General features: G+C 40.0%; 1 protein-coding gene across 1 annotated transcript in view; it reads left to right on the top strand.

Annotated features, from left to right (window-relative positions):
• Window positions 1–3,998: 3,998 nt before the first annotated feature.
• Window positions 3,999–17,050, top strand: part of ABCG2 (ATP binding cassette subfamily G member 2 (JR blood group)) — a 138,641-nt gene continuing 125,589 nt past the window's right edge. Inside the window, exon 1 of the mRNA XM_077882832.1 lies at window positions 3,999–4,550. The gene's annotated coding sequence lies outside the window, so the exon portion shown is untranslated. The remainder of the gene's footprint in view (window positions 4,551–17,050) is intronic.

The raw sequence follows: 17,050 nt of genomic DNA, 5'->3' as shown, positions 1-17,050 counted from the left end.
CTTTTTTTTTTTTTCCTAACGATTTTATTTATTCAGTTGTCAGAGAGTGAGAGCCAGAGAGATCACAGTGGGAGAGGCAGAGGGAAAAGCAGACTTGATGGTGAGCAAAGAGCCCAACATGGGGCTTGATCCCAGGACCCCAAGATCATGACCCGAGTGGAAGGCAGACACTCAACCAACTGAGCCACCTAGGCACCCCCACATTGGGAAGCCTTTAAGTAATAAAGATGTATGTTGTCAGCAAAGCATCCCTAACTACCTCCTAATCCCATACTGCCCAGAGAATGCTGCCATTTTGGGTCATGTTTTTCTGGAAGTTTTTTATATGTGATTATATACATGGATGGGTACATATAAAAACATGTAGTTTGTTTTGTGAGGATGTGCATCTGTTTTAACCTTTATATGTCTGCATTAGCAATTTCCTTTTTACAATTAATATATATTAGAGATCTTTGTCAAGACAGTACATATATTTCTACCTTTCTTTTAAACTATTGTATAATATTCCATTGTATGCCTGTGCTACATTTTTTAATTTAATATCCTTATTGGTAAAGATTTAGATTCTAATTTTTATCCTTCTTTCCTTCCCCCACCCCCTCTTTTGACCTCTCTCTTCCTTGCTACCTTCCTTCCTTCTTTTCTTTTTTCTTTCTGTATTGCATTACTGTTGTCTTAATATTATATTTAATAACATAAAATTACAGGAAACATCGGAGAAAATTAGAAAATTTAAATTTGTGTTACCTTCTGTCAGAAAAGCAATATGTGTTTCCCTAAATTGGAATGACTTATATTTGCCTCAATGGAAGAGAGCTTCAGTTACTTTGTAAGCAAGGATTTATCTAATGTTTATTGTTCTGGAATAAAGGGGAATCATGAGAGCTTGAGCCCACTTACTCTGAGCCTTGCTAGGAGTTCACTGGGTCACCTCAGCCAAGTTGGCCATAGGTTTACATCAGTAGGAAATAAGGATCCAGGGTCCACAGATCCACAATCTATGCTGGGTTCTCCCTTCTCCCTCTACCTGAATACCAATATGGTACACAGCCAGCTCTCCTGTTAGGTCATGTGTGTTAGTCTTGTTTACCCAACCTTAACATCAGTCAGCACTTGGAGGACAGGTACCATGTCCTACACTCCCTTTTTCCCCCCAGCAGTGTCTAGCTGATTTTTAAAATCATGGTTATTTATTTTTAATATATGGCTTAATTATCCTTAAAATTGTATTTGGGAAGTTAGCTCTATTTGGTTTAGAATAAACCTTGGGATGAAATTTCTGCCACTCTATGGATTTGTCAGAACTTCTTTTAAATGTACCATTGATTCGGAAGTTTGTAACTTTGCACTGGTTGCTTTTTACCTTTAGGCCTTGCTTAATACAGACTATTGCATACTACTAGTATAATGCACACGGTCCTTGCTTAATTACATTCCAGGCAAGATACAGGTACCTCTGATTTGCCCATATGCTTACATCACAGCCAAATGATCAACTGTGCAATAACTAGGGAAATTATCACACAGGATCACAGTAATATCACATAAACAATTTTTCACCCTTATTCATGTTTATGATAAAGAATAAAATGACATTTGAATCCTCACTGGTCCCTAGGGGGTGTCAATAAATGCTAGTTTCTCTTCTCTCTTCAAAATGAAATAATCAGCCTTATGAATTTATTTATTTTTGAAAGATTTTATTTATTTATTCATGAGAGACACAGAGAGAGAGGCAGAGATACAGGCAGAGGGAGAAGCAGGCTCCATGCAGGGAGCCTGATGTGAGACTTGATCCTGGGACTCCAGGATCACACCCTGAGCTGAAGGCAGGCGCTAAGCTGCTGAGCCACTCAGGTGTCCCATGAGCCTTATGAATTTAAAAAGTAGGGGCACCTGGGTGGCTCAGTTGGTTGAGCATCCAACTGTTGATTTCAACTCAAGTTGTGATCTCACGGTATGGTACTGAGCCTTGTGCTGGGCTCCATGCTGAGTGTGGAGTCTGCTTAAGATTCTATCTCTCCCTCTGCCTCCACCTCTCCACTCACCCCCCCACCACTTGCTCTCACTTTCTCTAAAAAAATAAAATAAAATAAAAATTAGAACATATTTTTTAAAAGTCCAGGTATATCCATAGAGAAGGCAGAAATTTTACTGCAAGATTTGTTCTAAACCTTGTTTCTGGCTGGAATAAAGAATAATAATATATTTCAAATATGCAAAGTTATGTTATGTGATTAAAATGTAAATTTATTTACAAGAGTTATCTATGTTCTTCTTGTCATTATATATTTTTTCTCCAGGGGTTCTTTTTTTTTTTTTTTTTTTTTATTTATGATAGTCACAGAGAGAGAGAGAGAGGCAGAGACATAGGCAGAGGGAGAAGCAGGCTCCATGCACCGGGAGCCCGACGTGGGATTCGATCCCGGGTCTCCAGGATCGCGCCCTGGGCCAAAGGCAGGCGCCAAACCGCTGCGCCACCCAGGGATCCCTCTCCAGGGGTTCTTAACTACAATTACAACCATAAGAGAGGAGAGGTCCCCTCAGATTAAGAAGTGATCCTCACATTAAAAACAAACAAGGGTACCTGGGTGGCTCAGTTGGTTAAGTCTCTGCTTTTAGCTCATGTCATGATCTCAGGGTGCTGGGATTGAGCTCCACATTGGGCTCCCTGATCAGCAGAGAGTTTGCTTCCGCCTCTCCCTCTGACCCTCCTCCCTCCTTGTGAGCTCTCTCTGTCTCAAATAAAAAAATAAAAAATAAAAATAAATAAATAAATAAATAAATAAATAAATAAATAAATAAATAAAATATTTAAAAACAAACAACAAGGGATGCCTCTGTGGCTCAGCAGTTTAGCACCTGCCTTTGGCTCAGGTCATGATCCCAGGATCCCGGGATCGAATCCCACATCAGACTCCCTTCAAGGAGCCTGCTTCTTCCTCTGCCTTGTGTCTCTGCCTCTCTCTGTCTCTCATAAATAAATAAATAATAAAAATCTTAAAAAAACAAAACAACAAGCAAACCCTAGAGGAGCTATTTCTTTCTTTCTTTTTTTTTTTTTATGGAGTTCAATTTGCCAACATATAGCATAACACCCAGTGCTCATCCCATCAAGTGCTCCCCTCAGTGAGGAGCTATTTCTTTATGATTATAGAATTTCTGTTTGGCGTAATGAAAAAGTTTTGGAAATGGGTGGTGGTGGTAGTTATATAATAACATTGGCATGAATGCAATTCATGCCACCGAACCAAACACTTAAAAAATGGCTAAAATGGCATATTTTATTATTTTACCACCATAAAAAATGATAAAAATAAATAGGTAGACTTTCTTCACAACATCAAGATTTTTTTAAACTTTCACTTCAATAAATATTTATTGAATGCCAGGGGAAGATGGAGGAAAACAAATATATTTATTGAGTGCATGATTTGTGCCTAGGTATGAACAAAAGTAGGCTCAGGATGGTGACTTAAATATAAAGAGAACTTACAGCATGGCAAGCTCAGTCATTGGCATTTCCTGTATCTCATGATAGTATCAGGCCATCTCTGTAAGGCTGGTATCATTTTTGTCACCCTTTTATAACTGGGGAGGCATGGGTGAAAACACTTGTCAAGACTCGTAAAAAGAGGGACCAGAAGCTCTTGGTAAATGTCCTATTATTTCACTTGACTTCATCATGTTTTCACAATATGAAATGCCTATTTAATACGGTCTTATGTTCCTATTAAGTTTCTGGGATAGAAAAGGAGAACATTAGAAGGCTAGCATGTTCTAAATATAGCTGCTCTCTCCTCTTCCAGTCTCTGGGGGGGGGGGGGGGGGGGGGGTCTTTGCCCTGAAACCTAACGCTGTCTTTGCTTTGGTTTCTTTCACTTCCTTTTGAATCTGTTATCTTCCTTCTTGGACTCTTTTGCCAGAAGGCAGGGCCTATGAGAGGAGACCCTCAATTTCGTCAGAGCTAGCAAAAGACAGGAAGTTTACGCAGAGCAAAACTATTTGCTAGAATTGCTTTTGATCCTCAAGCTCTTGGTAGTGTCTGAGATGCTGTCACCAGGATTCTGTTGCACAAAGAGAAAGATAAAAATATCTCTCTGATGGGTGCATTTTCTCTCTTTCCCATCCTCTTGCCAGGAACGCTGGAAAAGGCTCCCAGGCTGATTGGAGGCATTAGGTCGTCGCTTTGAATCTCAGTGTTTGAGAAAGAAATGTGGGTAGTACCCGGCTCCTGGTGGAGAAGAAAGGAACTCAGGGCGATAGGAGAAGCCTCGACTGCACCCTGCCCATTTCCTCCAGGCTAGTGTATTTGGAAAGCCTCAGTCTTCCTGGTCATTGCAGGACCACGCTGAGGGGCCGCTGCATTTCCTCTGATTCTTTCCCTTGCCCCCGAGGGCTGGCAAAGGGAAGCTCCTGGAACTTTAAGGGACATGGATCTTGGGCAGAAGTCTCTATAGGAAAACGTACAAGGGTAGAAGTCTTCTCCATATCGCCACTGCCTCTCTTCCAAGGCTGGGGCTGCTTCATCACACGTCCTAACTGAAGTGAGTTGTCTGTTTTTATTTTTTCAAGTGTTCTGAGTAGAGAATCTTGATTTGTTTTTGGTATGCTTCTTAACAAACCTGTCACTTAAGCCAGTACTTCTCATACTCCATTGTGAATATGAATCACTTGGACATTTAGTTAAAAAGCAGCAGAATTCTGTGGCCCTGGTTTGGGCCCGAGACTGCATTTCTGACAAGTTTGCAGGCAATCTCAGATCTGTTAGTCCGTGAACCAGTAACACCCTTGAGTAACAAGGGTGTAAATCCTCTGGGTTTTTTTTTTTTTTTTTTTTTTTGCTGTTTTTTGGGGAAAAGAATTGGGGGTTGCTGGTGGAATGAAGGTATTTAACCAAGAATGTGATTTATGTAGAGCACCTGAAAAGAAAATCAGTCACCATTCCTGCCCTGGTTGTATCTGCTTTAATGGACTATCTCTAAAATTTGGGGTTTCTGTTAAACAGTTCCTAGATGTGCTAAGCCAAGTCATCCCTAGTGAGAGAGAATGTTGGGCTGCTCTTTAGACTGCATGGATCACTTTGAGTAGAGCTAGAAATCCTTTAATTTTTGCAATTTAGGGTATGAGGTGTCCTATCACACCTCAACTGGTACAGCTAGTGGTCACTTTGAACATTTCGGTTTCAATGAAAAATTATGCATGCTGGAAAAATAATGGTGTTTTGCACCTATCATTTGGAGGTAAAGATTGTAAGGCGTATGAGTCTACTACATGGTTTAAAGTCAATTCAAGTAAGGAATATAATGAATATGTTTTATATTCTTATGAGAGGCCTTTAAGTTCTCCTGGTACTAGCTCCCTCTCTTAAATGATACACATTTGGGGATCCCTGGGTGGCTTAGCGGTTTAGCACCTGCCTTCAGACCAGGGCGTGATCCTGGAGTCCCCGGATCGAGTCCCGCCTCGGGCTCCCTGCATGGAGACTGCTTCTCCCTCTGCATGTGTCTCTGCCTCTCTCTCTCTCTCTCTGGGTCTCTCATGAATAAATAAATAAAATCTTTTTAAAAAAATGATACACATTTGGGATGCCTGGGTGGCTCAGCGGTTGAGCGTCTGCCTTTGGCTCAGAGCTTGATCCTGGGGTCCTGGAATCAAGCCCCACATGGGGCTCCCTGCAGGGAGCCTGCTTCTCCTTCTGCCTGTGTCTCTGCTTCTCTCTGTGTCTCCCATGAATAAATAAATAAAATCTTTAAAATAAAATAAATGGTACAAATTTATCTGAAAGTCACTTTTAATCCAAGAGAGACAAGCTAAGAGGAAAAAAAATGAATATTAGATAGGAAGTCTACCTATTCTGTCCCTAGTTGAGGGGAGAAAATAGCAATGGAAAAAAAGTGGGAAATAAAGACTGTGGTGGCCTGGGATGTCTTAGCTACGTGAAATGAATAAGGAAACCCCAGTCTAGAAATAGAATTCTTATCCACACTGGCATGGGAGTTCTTCCAGAATAGTAGCTCATGTCTTCCTCAGCAGGAGAAATGTACTTGAAACAGAATAAATTGTAAATTGTGCTGTTGTGATGAATGAACATGCTAAAACTATTTGTCATTAAGTTTAGGAGTATGCGATGAGATCAAAGTTCCGAGGAATGTGCAGGCCTGGTGAAGCACGATAGGAACCCATTAAACCATCCCAGAGATAGGGGAATTGCTTCTGTTTGAAAAGAGCTTCAGATAACACTCCTTTTAATTATGGGGTATCACCAGAGGTGTTACTGAAAGATAACAACCTGTGTGGCACAAACATTGACCAATCAGCACAGAAGCTACTGTAAAGAGCCTATAGAACAGCGGCTGCTAGGCAGTAAGAATGTTCAGGACTGTACATTGGCCTCAGCTATTATAGGTCTTTTTTTTTTTTTTTTAAGATTTTATTTACGTATTTGAGAGAGAGAGAGAGAGAGCGCTTGCACATGAGAGCAGGGGGAAGGGGAAGGGCACAGGGAGAGGGAGAAGCAGACTCCCTGCTGAGCAGAGAGCCTCATGTGGGGCTTGATCCCAGAACCCTGAGATCATGACTGGAGCTGAAGGCAGAGGCTTAACCAACTGAGCCACCTGGGTGCCCTGATATTGTATGTTTTAATTAAACTTTCTGTGGGGAGGAGACATTATAAAGCTACAGATGAGTTCAGGGATATTAATGGTATCCCTGCCACCATCTGCCAAAGCTCTGGCAGATGAGGCCACTTCCCTCTGTTCTCTCTTGTCAAGCCCAGAACAACCCTCATCGAAGCTGTGTATCTCTAGCAACCTACACTAAAGAGAATTATTGTAAGTCACTACAAGATTCAAAATCCTACCCATTTCCTGAGTAGAAGGGAAGATGCATATATTCTGTTGTAAAGAGTTACGGCAAGGGATCCCTGGGTGGCTCGGCAGTTTTGCGCCTGCCTTCGGCCCAGGGCATGATCCTGGAGTCCAGGGATCAAGTCCTGCATCAGGCTATCGGCATGGAGCCTGCTTCTCCCTCTGCCTGTGTCTCTGCCTCTCTCTTTCTCTCTATGTCTGTCATGAATAAATAAATAAAATCTTAAAAAAAAAAAAAGAGTTACAGCAGAAAATGAAACTTGATCACGATGTTATCCTTCCATACAAAGCATTGTTGCATACGTTATCCCATTTGATTTTCACAACTGTCATAGGGTACAGGTCAAGGAACTTATTATTTTAACCTGTTAATGAAGAAAGTCAGACTCTGGTTAAGCAGTTTGCTACAAGGCACATAGCTGGTTAGTGGGCGTGCTGGATTTGCTCGTGGTTCAGGTTAACCTTGTGCTCTTCTTGCTCCTCTCAATCATTCTCTCAGGATCTTTGAAAACCTATATTGTTCTGTACTAGGTCTGTTTTCTTTTTATGTCATAATTTGAAAACTTTGTACATTGAAAATAATTCTGTTTCTACTTCTTTTGTCAAAATTGTTTTTATATTTGTCTTAAGCTTTGCCTTCATTAAGACCTTTACCCCACAGGAGTAAATGTTTTAGGGCAGTGGGTCTCAGACTTTATCATTCTTTCTTTTTTTTAAGATTTATTTATTTATTCATGAGAGACACACACACACACACACACACACACACACACACACAGACAAACAGACAAACACAGGCGGGGGAGAAGTAGGCTCCATGCAGGGAGCCCGACCTGCAACTCGATGCCAGGTCTCCAGGATCACAGCCTGGACTGAAGGTGACGCTAAACCGCTGAGCCACCGGGGCTGCCCAGACTTTATCATTCTTAAAAATCACCCAGGGATGGGCACCTGGGTGGCTCGTGGGTCCCTGATGAATGTTTGGTGAGTGAATGAGTGAGAGAGAATCTATCAAATCCTCCTTGTGGTCTACAAGTTTCTGTGATCTGGCCCTGACTTATCCTTGTAACCTCATCTCTCTCCTCTCTCACCTTTATTCTGATCACACTGGCCTTCAAGCCTTTGAAAATGCTCAACTGTGACCTCTAGTCCAAAGAGCGTCAAAACACTGCCTGTGGGGCAAATCTGTCCTACCATCTATTACGATAAAGTGTTATTGGGGCACCTGGGTGGCTCAGTCAGTTAAGTGTCTGCCTTTGGCTCAAGGCGTGATCCCAGGTCCAGGGAGTGAGTCCTGCGTTGAGCTTCCTGTGAGGAGCCTGCTTCTCCCTCATCCTGTGTCTCTGCCTCTCTCTGTGTGTCTCTCATGAATAAATAAATAAAATCTAAAACAAAAAACAAAAAAAACCCCTCTAACTTCAATAAAACTATAGTAATTAAAAAAAAAACCTGTGGTAATGGCATTAAAAAAAAATACAGACCAATGAAATGGAATAGACAGCCCTCAAATAAACTCTCATGTATGTGGTCAAACGATTTTTGACAAGGATGCTAAGACCATCCAATGAGGAAAAGAGTCTTTCCCACAAATGGTGCTGGGAAAAGTGGATAACCACATGCAAAAGAATTGTCAGACCCTCATCTTATACCATATACAAAAATTAAGTCAAAACGAACCAAAGACCTAAACATAATAGCTAAAAGTATAAAACTCTTAGATAAAAACATAAGGGAAAAGCCTCATGACATTGGATTTGGCGGTGATTTCTTGGGTATGACACCAAAAACACAGGCAACAAAACAAAAACTAGATGAATTGGGCTTCTTCAAAATTAAAAACTTGCATGTCTCAAAAGACATTATTAAAAAAGTGAAAAGACAACCCACTGAATGGGAGAAAATATTTGCAAATCATATATCTGGTAAGGGGTTAATATCTAGAATATATAAAGAATTCATATAGCTCAACAACAAAAGCCAAACAACCCAATTTTAAAAGGACAAAGGACTTGAATAGACATTTCTCCAAAGATGATATAAGCATGTGAAAAGGTGCTTAACATCACTTATCATGAGGGAAATATAATGAGATACCATATCATACTCACTAGGATGGCCATAATAATAATTTAAAAAAAAGGAAAATAACAAGATTTGGCATGGATATGAAGAAAGTGGAACCTTCATGCTTTGCTGGTAGGAATGTGAAGTGATGTAGTGCTATGGAAAACAGATTGGTGTTCCTTAAAAAATTAAACATAGTGTTACCATATGATCCAACATTTCCACTTCTGATAAGGGATTAATATCTAGAATATATAAAGAATTCCTATAGCTCAACAACAAAAGCCAAGCAATCCAATTTTAAAAGGGTTGAATATTGAATATTAAAAGAATCGAAAGCAGGCAGGCACTCAAATAGAAATTTGTACACTTGTATTCATATCAGCATTATTCACAAAAGCCAAAAGATGAAAGTAATTCAAATGTCTATCAATAGAAGAATACACTAAATATGTATTATAATGGAATTTTCCATTATAATGGAATATTCGTTTAAAAAAAATCCTGACACATGGATGAACCTTGATGACATTATGCTAAGTGAAATGTGTTAGTCATCAAAGGATAGATACTGTATGACCTATACACTTATATGATTCCTGCAGGAGTCAAATTCATAGAAACAGAAAGTAGAATAGTGGTTGCCACTGGGGTGAGGAAGGACTGAATCAGTTTAGCAGGTACAGATTTTCAGTTTGGGGAAATGAAAAAGTTCTGGAGATAGGTGGCGGTGATGGTTGCACAACAATGTTAATGTACTTAATGTCACAAAACTCTACTCAAAAGTGGCAAATTTTATGATATAGATATTTTACCACAGTGAAAAAAAACAGGTTTTTGCATGACTGGTTCTTATTCTTCAGTTTTCAGCTCAAATGGTATTTCCTCAAGGAAGGCTCCCATTATTCTATGTAATTTCCTTATATGACATATCACTTTCTGAAAGGGATCATATCTATATCTATTTATCATTTGTCTTCATTAGAATGTAAACTTCCTAAGGATAAGGCCTTTGTCTAATTCAAAGCTATATCCTAAGACTTGGTTCTTGGCACATGGTAGATGCTTAATAAATATTTGTAGACTAAACTACAGTTGACCCTTGAACAACATGAGTTTGAACTGTGTGCGTCCACTAACATATGGATTTTTCCAATAAATATATTGGAAAATTTTTGGAGATTTACAACAATTTGAAAAAACTCACAGATAAACTGCATAGCCTAGATATATCAAGAAAATTAAGAAGTTAGATATGTCATGAATGCAAAAAAATATATGTAGATACTATTTTGTAATTTACTATCATAAAATATACACAAGTCTATTATAAAAAGTTAACATTTGTCAAAATGAATGTGCACAGGGGTGCCTGGGTGGCTCAATTGGTTAAGCATTCTACTCTTGGTTTCAGCTCAGGTGGTGATCTTAGGGTCATGAGATTGATCCGTGTCCAGGCCCACACTCAGTGTAGAGCCTCTCTCGCTCTCCCTCTTCCTCTGCCCCTCCCCTTACTCTCTCTCTCAAATAAATACATCTTTTTTTTAAATTTTTTAAAAATATTTTATTTATTTATTCATGAGAGACACACACACACACAGAGGCAGAGATACAAGCAGAGGGAGAAGTAGGCTCCATGCAGAAGCCCAACGTGGGACTTCATCCCGGGTCTCCAGGATCATGCCCTGGGCCAAAGGCAGGCGCTAAACTGCTGAGCCACCCAGGCATCCCAATAAATACATCTTAAAAAAAAAAAAAAAAAAAGTATGTGCACTGGGATGCCTGGGTGGCTCAGTGGTTAAGCATCTGCTCAGGGCATGATCCTTGGGTCCCAGGATCGAGTCCTGAATCAGGCCACCCGCAAGGAGCCTGCTTCTCCCTCTGCCTATGTTTCTGCCTCTCTCTGTGTGTCTATTATGAGAAAGTAAATAAAATCTTTAAAAAAACAGTATGTGCACAAACACAGACCATACATGATGCCATTTGTGATCAAGAGAAATGTAAGCAAATGCAAAGATGCAGTATTAAATCATAACTACATAAAATTAACACTAGTACATACTATACACTGCAAGAATTTTATAGCCACCTCTCTTAGCTATGGTGGTGAGCTCGAGTGTTGCCAATATCCATTTAAAATGCTGTGTTAAAATAATAATCTCTGTATGACCCGTTTGTCTCTCCAGTATATTGTGTATCACAGTAAAATGTATTTTCTCACAGTTCTCCCATATTTTTCACCATGCTTAGTGCAGCATTGTAATCCTTGAAAAACACTATGGGACTCATATGAAGTGCCACTGATGATGCTCAAAGGGCTTGCAAGAAACAGAGGAAAGTCATGACATTACAAGAAAAAGTTGAGTTGCTTGATATGTACTGTAGATTGAGGTCTGTGGTGTGGTTGCCTGTTATTTCAAGATAAATGAATCCAGCATAAGAAGCATTAGAAAAAAAGAAAAGAAATTTGTGGGGATCCCTGGGTGGCTCAGCGGTTTAGCACCTGCCTTTGGCCCAGAGCACGATCCTGGAGTCCCGGGATCGAGTCCCACATCGGGCTCCCGGCATGGAGCCTGCTTCTCTCTCCTCCTGTGTCTCTGCCTCTCTCTTTCTCTCTCTCTCTCATAAATAAATAAATCTTTAAAAAATTTTTAAAAAATTTGTGAAACTGTCACTGTCGCTATACCAGTGAGGGTGAAAACTTGGCACTTTGTGCAAAATACCTTTTTACCTCATTTTGAAAATGCAGCTCTTATTTGAGTACAAGATTAGTATACGAAAGGTATACCTATAGGCTCTAATATGATTCTAGAAAGTGGGGTCATTATATGACAACTTATAGCAAAAGGAAGATGAAAGATCTAAAGCTGGAGAACTTAATGCCAGCAAAGGATGGTTTGATAATTTTAGCAAGAAGTTTGGCTTAAAAGATGTCAACAGGAGAAGGAGCTTCTGCCAACCAACAGGCAGCCAGGTGAGTTCTCAAACCCACTAAGAAAATCATTGAGGAAAAAAAATATCTGCCTTAACAGGTTTTTAATGCAGACCAAAGTGCCCTATTCTGAAAAAAAGTGTCACAAAGGACATTTATTACTAGGGAAGAAAAGCAAGCACCAGGATTTAAGGCAAGAAGGAATAGGCTAACTGCTGTTCTGTGCAAGTGCAGTGGGGGTTTATGATCAAGACTGCCTTATCTATAAAACTGCTAACCCTTGAGCTGTGAAAGGGAAAGATAAACACCAGCCACCACTGTTTTGGTTGTACAAGAAAACCTAGACAAGGAGAACCCTTTTTTCTGGATTGGTTCCATCAATGCTTTGCTCCTGAAGTCAGGAAGTACCTTGCCAGGAAGGGACTGCCTTTTAATGTTCTTTTGATTTTGGGCAATGCCCCTGTCCACCCAGGACCCCATGAGTTCAACATCAAAGGTGTTGAGGTGGTCTACTTGCCCTCAAATTCAATCTCTAGCTCATGGCATCATAAGGACCTTTAAGGCTCATCACGCATAGTACTTTAAGGAAAGGATTGTCAACACTATGAAAGAGAACTACAAGAGAGATCACATCATGAAAGCCTGGAAGGATCACCCCACTGGAGATGCCATTGTTGTTATAGAAAAAGCCATGAAAGCCATCAAGCCCCAAACAATAAATTCCTGCTGGTGAAACTGTGCCCAGATGCTGTGCATAACTTCACAGGAATTATAACAAAGCCAATCAAGGAAATCATGAAAAAGATTGTGGATATGGATATGGGGGGGGGGGGTGGAAAAGTGGAGGAAGGTTGTGGTAAAGGGTTTCAAGATCTGGATCTTGGAGAAATTTAAGAGCCAATAGACACCACACCAGAGAAATTAACAGAAGATGACCTGATGGAGATGAGTGCTTCCAAACCAGTGGCAGACAATGAAGAGGAGGATGTTGAAGAAGCAGTGCCGGGAAACAAACAGATGTTAAACAATCTGGCAGAAATGTTCTGATTATTCAAGACTGCTTTTGAGTTCTTTCACAACATGGACACTGAAATTAAGCAAATGGTGGAAGGATTGGTATTGTTTAGAAACATACTTAGAGAAAGGAAAAAGCAAGTAAGTCAGGCAGAAATTACATGTATTTCCATAAAGTTACACCAAGTGTGCCTGCCCCTCCTGCCTCACCTTCCGCCTCCTCCACTTCTACTACCTCTGCCACCTTGACACAGCAAGACCGATTCCTCCCCTTCTTTTTTTTTTTCCCCTCTCCTTCTTCTTCCTCAGTCTATTCAACATGAAAATGACAAGGAGGACCTTTGTGATGGATTGCTTCCACTTAATAGTAAATAGTTATCATGCCATAAGTTAATAAACAGCTGTTGAGTATGCATGCGAGTGTCTGTGTGAAAATTGAGTAACTGTACAAGAGCTGTATGGAGACATTTTGTGTCCTTATCATCATCATTGCCTGAGTATTCATTGTGTACAACGTTGTATGCAAGAATTGTATGGAAGTGGGTAGCCTATCCTTACACAGGCATAAGATGAGTGATATTTAATGTAAAATTAATATATATTTTTTTAATTTTTTAATTTATTTATGATAGTCACAGAGAGAGAGAGGCAGAGACACAGGCAGAGGGAGAAGCAGGCTCCATGCACCGGGAGCCCGATGTGGGATTCGATCCCGGGTCTCCAGGATCGCGCCCTGGGCCAAAGGCAGGCGCCAAACTGCTGTGCCACCCAGGGATCCCGTAAAATTAATATTGTGGTAGTTTTCTTACTGTTTTACAACTTTGCCTTCAACAAATTACATTATTATATAGTATGCTTCTGTCTCTGTCTCTCTCAATTGGAATAACTATGTATCAGGCTATTATTACAAGTAAGTGGTTTTTAAAAAAATGTAACAATGTTTCCAATACTGTATTATGAGGGGCCTCTGGCTGGCTCAGTAGGTGGAGCATGCAATTCTTGATCTTGGGGTCGTGAGCTCAGGCCTTACATTGGGTCTAGACCCTAGATTAAAAAAGGAACAATACTGTATTATGAATATGACTATAATACTATATGCCATAAAAATTCTATAGTGATTCATTCATTATGTATTGGCTAGGCTACCATGAAGCAATCATATCAATTATACTAAGCTATCATAGAGCAATCGTATTGTTGCTTCTCCATTATCAATGCATGAATCATTATATCTGTAAATAAATATGATTTCTTCATATTATCTCTTCATTTTTAAAGATATGTGTATAGGGCACCTGGATGGCTCAGTGGTTAAGCATCTGCTGTTGGCTCAGGTCGTGATTCTGGGGTCCTGGGATCAAGTTCCACATCGGGGTCCCCCACAGGGAGACTGCTTCTCCCTTTGCCTCTCTCTCTGTGTATCATGAATAAATAAATAAAAATCTTTAAAAATATATATATATATCCCACCTCTTCTTTATTTATTCATCAGTCAACGGATATTTTATATATATATATATATATATATATATATATATATATAATTTATATATTGGAATATAATGATAATATATATAATGGAATATTACTCAGCCATAAAAAGAGAATGAAATCTTGCCATTTACAGTGATGTGGATAGAGCTACAGGGTATAATGCTAAGCAAAATAAGTCAGTCAGAGAAAGACAAACATCAAATGTGGAATTTAAGAAACAAAACAAATGAGCAATGGGGAAAAAAAAGAGAGACAAACCAAGAAACTTACCCTTAATTATAGAGAATAAAATGATGGTTACCAGACGGGGGGGGGGGGGGGGGGGTACATGGGGGGATGTGTTAAATTGGTGATGGGGATGAAGGAGTGCACTTGACATAATGAGTACTGGGTATTGTATGGAAGTGTTGAATCTATATTGTACACTTGAAACTAATATTTTACTCTGTGTTAACTAACTGGAATTTAAATAAGAATTTGAAAAGATAATATTGAGATAGGCACTGAGAGATGATTCATCTTGTAAATAGACAATATAAACTCACAGTATCAATAACAGTACAGTACTATAAATGTATTCTGTCTTCCTTATGATTTTAATAACATTTTCTGTAGCTCACTTTTTTGTAAGGATACAGTATCTAATACATATAACATGAAATATGGTAATCAACTGTTCCTTGTAAGCTTCTGGTCGACAGTTAGCTATTAGTAGCTAAGGTTTTAGGGAGTCAAAAGTTGGATTTTCAAATGCTCTGGTGGTTGGTACCCCCAACCCTTGAGTTGCTCAAGGGTCAACTATAATAAAAACAGCTTAATGAGAAAAGAGAAAGGGCTCCACCTGGAGGTTATATTAATAAGTATAATTCTGTGGGAGTTTTAAATGTACAATATTCAAAAGTCAAAGCCAAACGGAAAATTTAACTTCAATAGTATTAGCTGTGATAATGGAGTGAGAAGTCATGAAGAAGAAATGAATCAAACATTTTTGTATAAATGATTTCCACATGAACTCCCTTCTCAGTCTCCAAATTCTCAGGACTTAAGCAATTCCTCTAGTTCCTCTCCTTGTATCACCCTTTCATTTACTTACTGTTTATGGATGCTTTCATGCTACAATACCAGAATGGAGTGGCTGCCACAGCAACTGCATGGCCCACAATCCTAAAGTATTTGCTCTCTAGCTTTTTCAGAAAAAGCTTGCCAATGGATCCCTACTGCAGATAAAGATAATAGACTGGGAGTATTTGTTTACTATTCTCCAGGAATTTCATATTCATTCAAATAAATTTAGAAATATTTGTTGAGGGATCCCTGGGTGGCGCAGCGGTTTAGCGCCTGCCTTTGGCCCAGGGCGCGATCCTGGAGACCCGGGATCGAATCCCACATCAGGCTCCCGGTGCATGGAGCCTGCTTCTCCCTCTGCCTGTGTCTCTGCCTCTCTCTCTCTCTCTCTCTCTCTCTCTCTGTGACTATCATAAATAAATAAAAATTAAAAAAAAAAGAAATATTTGTTGAGCACCTGCTGTTTCAGGCACTGTCCTAGGCACCAAGGACAAACCAGTGAATGGAATAGAACCTATTCTCATAAAGCTCACTTTCTAGTGGAAGAAGAGAGATAATAAACAATAACCTAATGAATAATACAGTGTATTAGAAAGTGAGAATGGCTAGAGAGAAAAGCATAGTAAGGGAAGGGGTAATTAGGTAGGCAAGAGAGGTTTCACAATTTTATCTATCTATCTATCTATCTATCTATCTATCTATCTATCTATCTATCATCTATTTATTGAGAGCATGCATATGCATGCATGAGCAATGGGGGAGGGGCAGAGGGAGAGATTTTTTGTTTTTTTTTGAAAGGAGAGAGAGAGAGAGAACATGAGTGAGGAGGGTCAGGGAGGGGCAGAGGGAGAGGGAGAAGCAGATTCTCTGCTGATCAGGGAGCCTGACTCAGAGCTAGATCCCAGGACCCCAAGATCATGACCTGAACTGAAAGCAGACACTTAATGGACTGAGCCACCCAGGTACCCCAGAGAGAGAAAATCTTAAGCAAGCTCCACGCTCAGTGTGGAGCACAATGCAGGGCTTGATCTCATGATTCTGAGATCATGACCTGAGCTGAATTCAAGAATTGGATGCTTAACCAAGGTGCCCCAGGTCTTGCAATTTTAAATAGAGTGGAGGAAAGCATTTAGGTAGAGGAAATGGAGGCAGGAGAATGTCTACATGTTAGAGAAATACCTAGGAAGCCAGCATGGATGGAGGAACCATTCCTTTCCATGGTCCCCACCCCCATGCACTCTGGCTCTGTGCAATATTGGCTGCTGGTTTATGGCATACATCCTGTGCTGTAGCACAACATCCTAACATTACATGGTGCCCCAGCTGGCACTATAATTGAGGTTTCAACAGGCCAGATCACTGTTTTATCAAGCCAGCTGATTCTGTACAATGGAAGTATGTGGTGGATTTTGAAAGCATGAGCCCACTTCTAAACCTGTTTGTTCATAACATATGCCTATGGTCAGAGACAGTTGTGTGGGATACCATGGCCATGGATGAGACATTCTGTAACTTCATGATAGTAGTATTGGCAGAAGCTCTGCAGGCAGAGAAAGCACATTTTTATCTAGAGTATGCAGCTATGCTCAGGAGAGCATAAAGAATGTTT

Source organism: Canis aureus, chromosome 33, assembly GCF_053574225.1.
Source record: "Canis aureus isolate CA01 chromosome 33, VMU_Caureus_v.1.0, whole genome shotgun sequence".
NCBI classification, from domain to species: Eukaryota; Metazoa; Chordata; class Mammalia; order Carnivora; family Canidae; genus Canis; species Canis aureus.
Note: the sequence above shows the minus strand (reverse complement) of the source record. Positions and strands in the feature narration are given on the sequence as shown.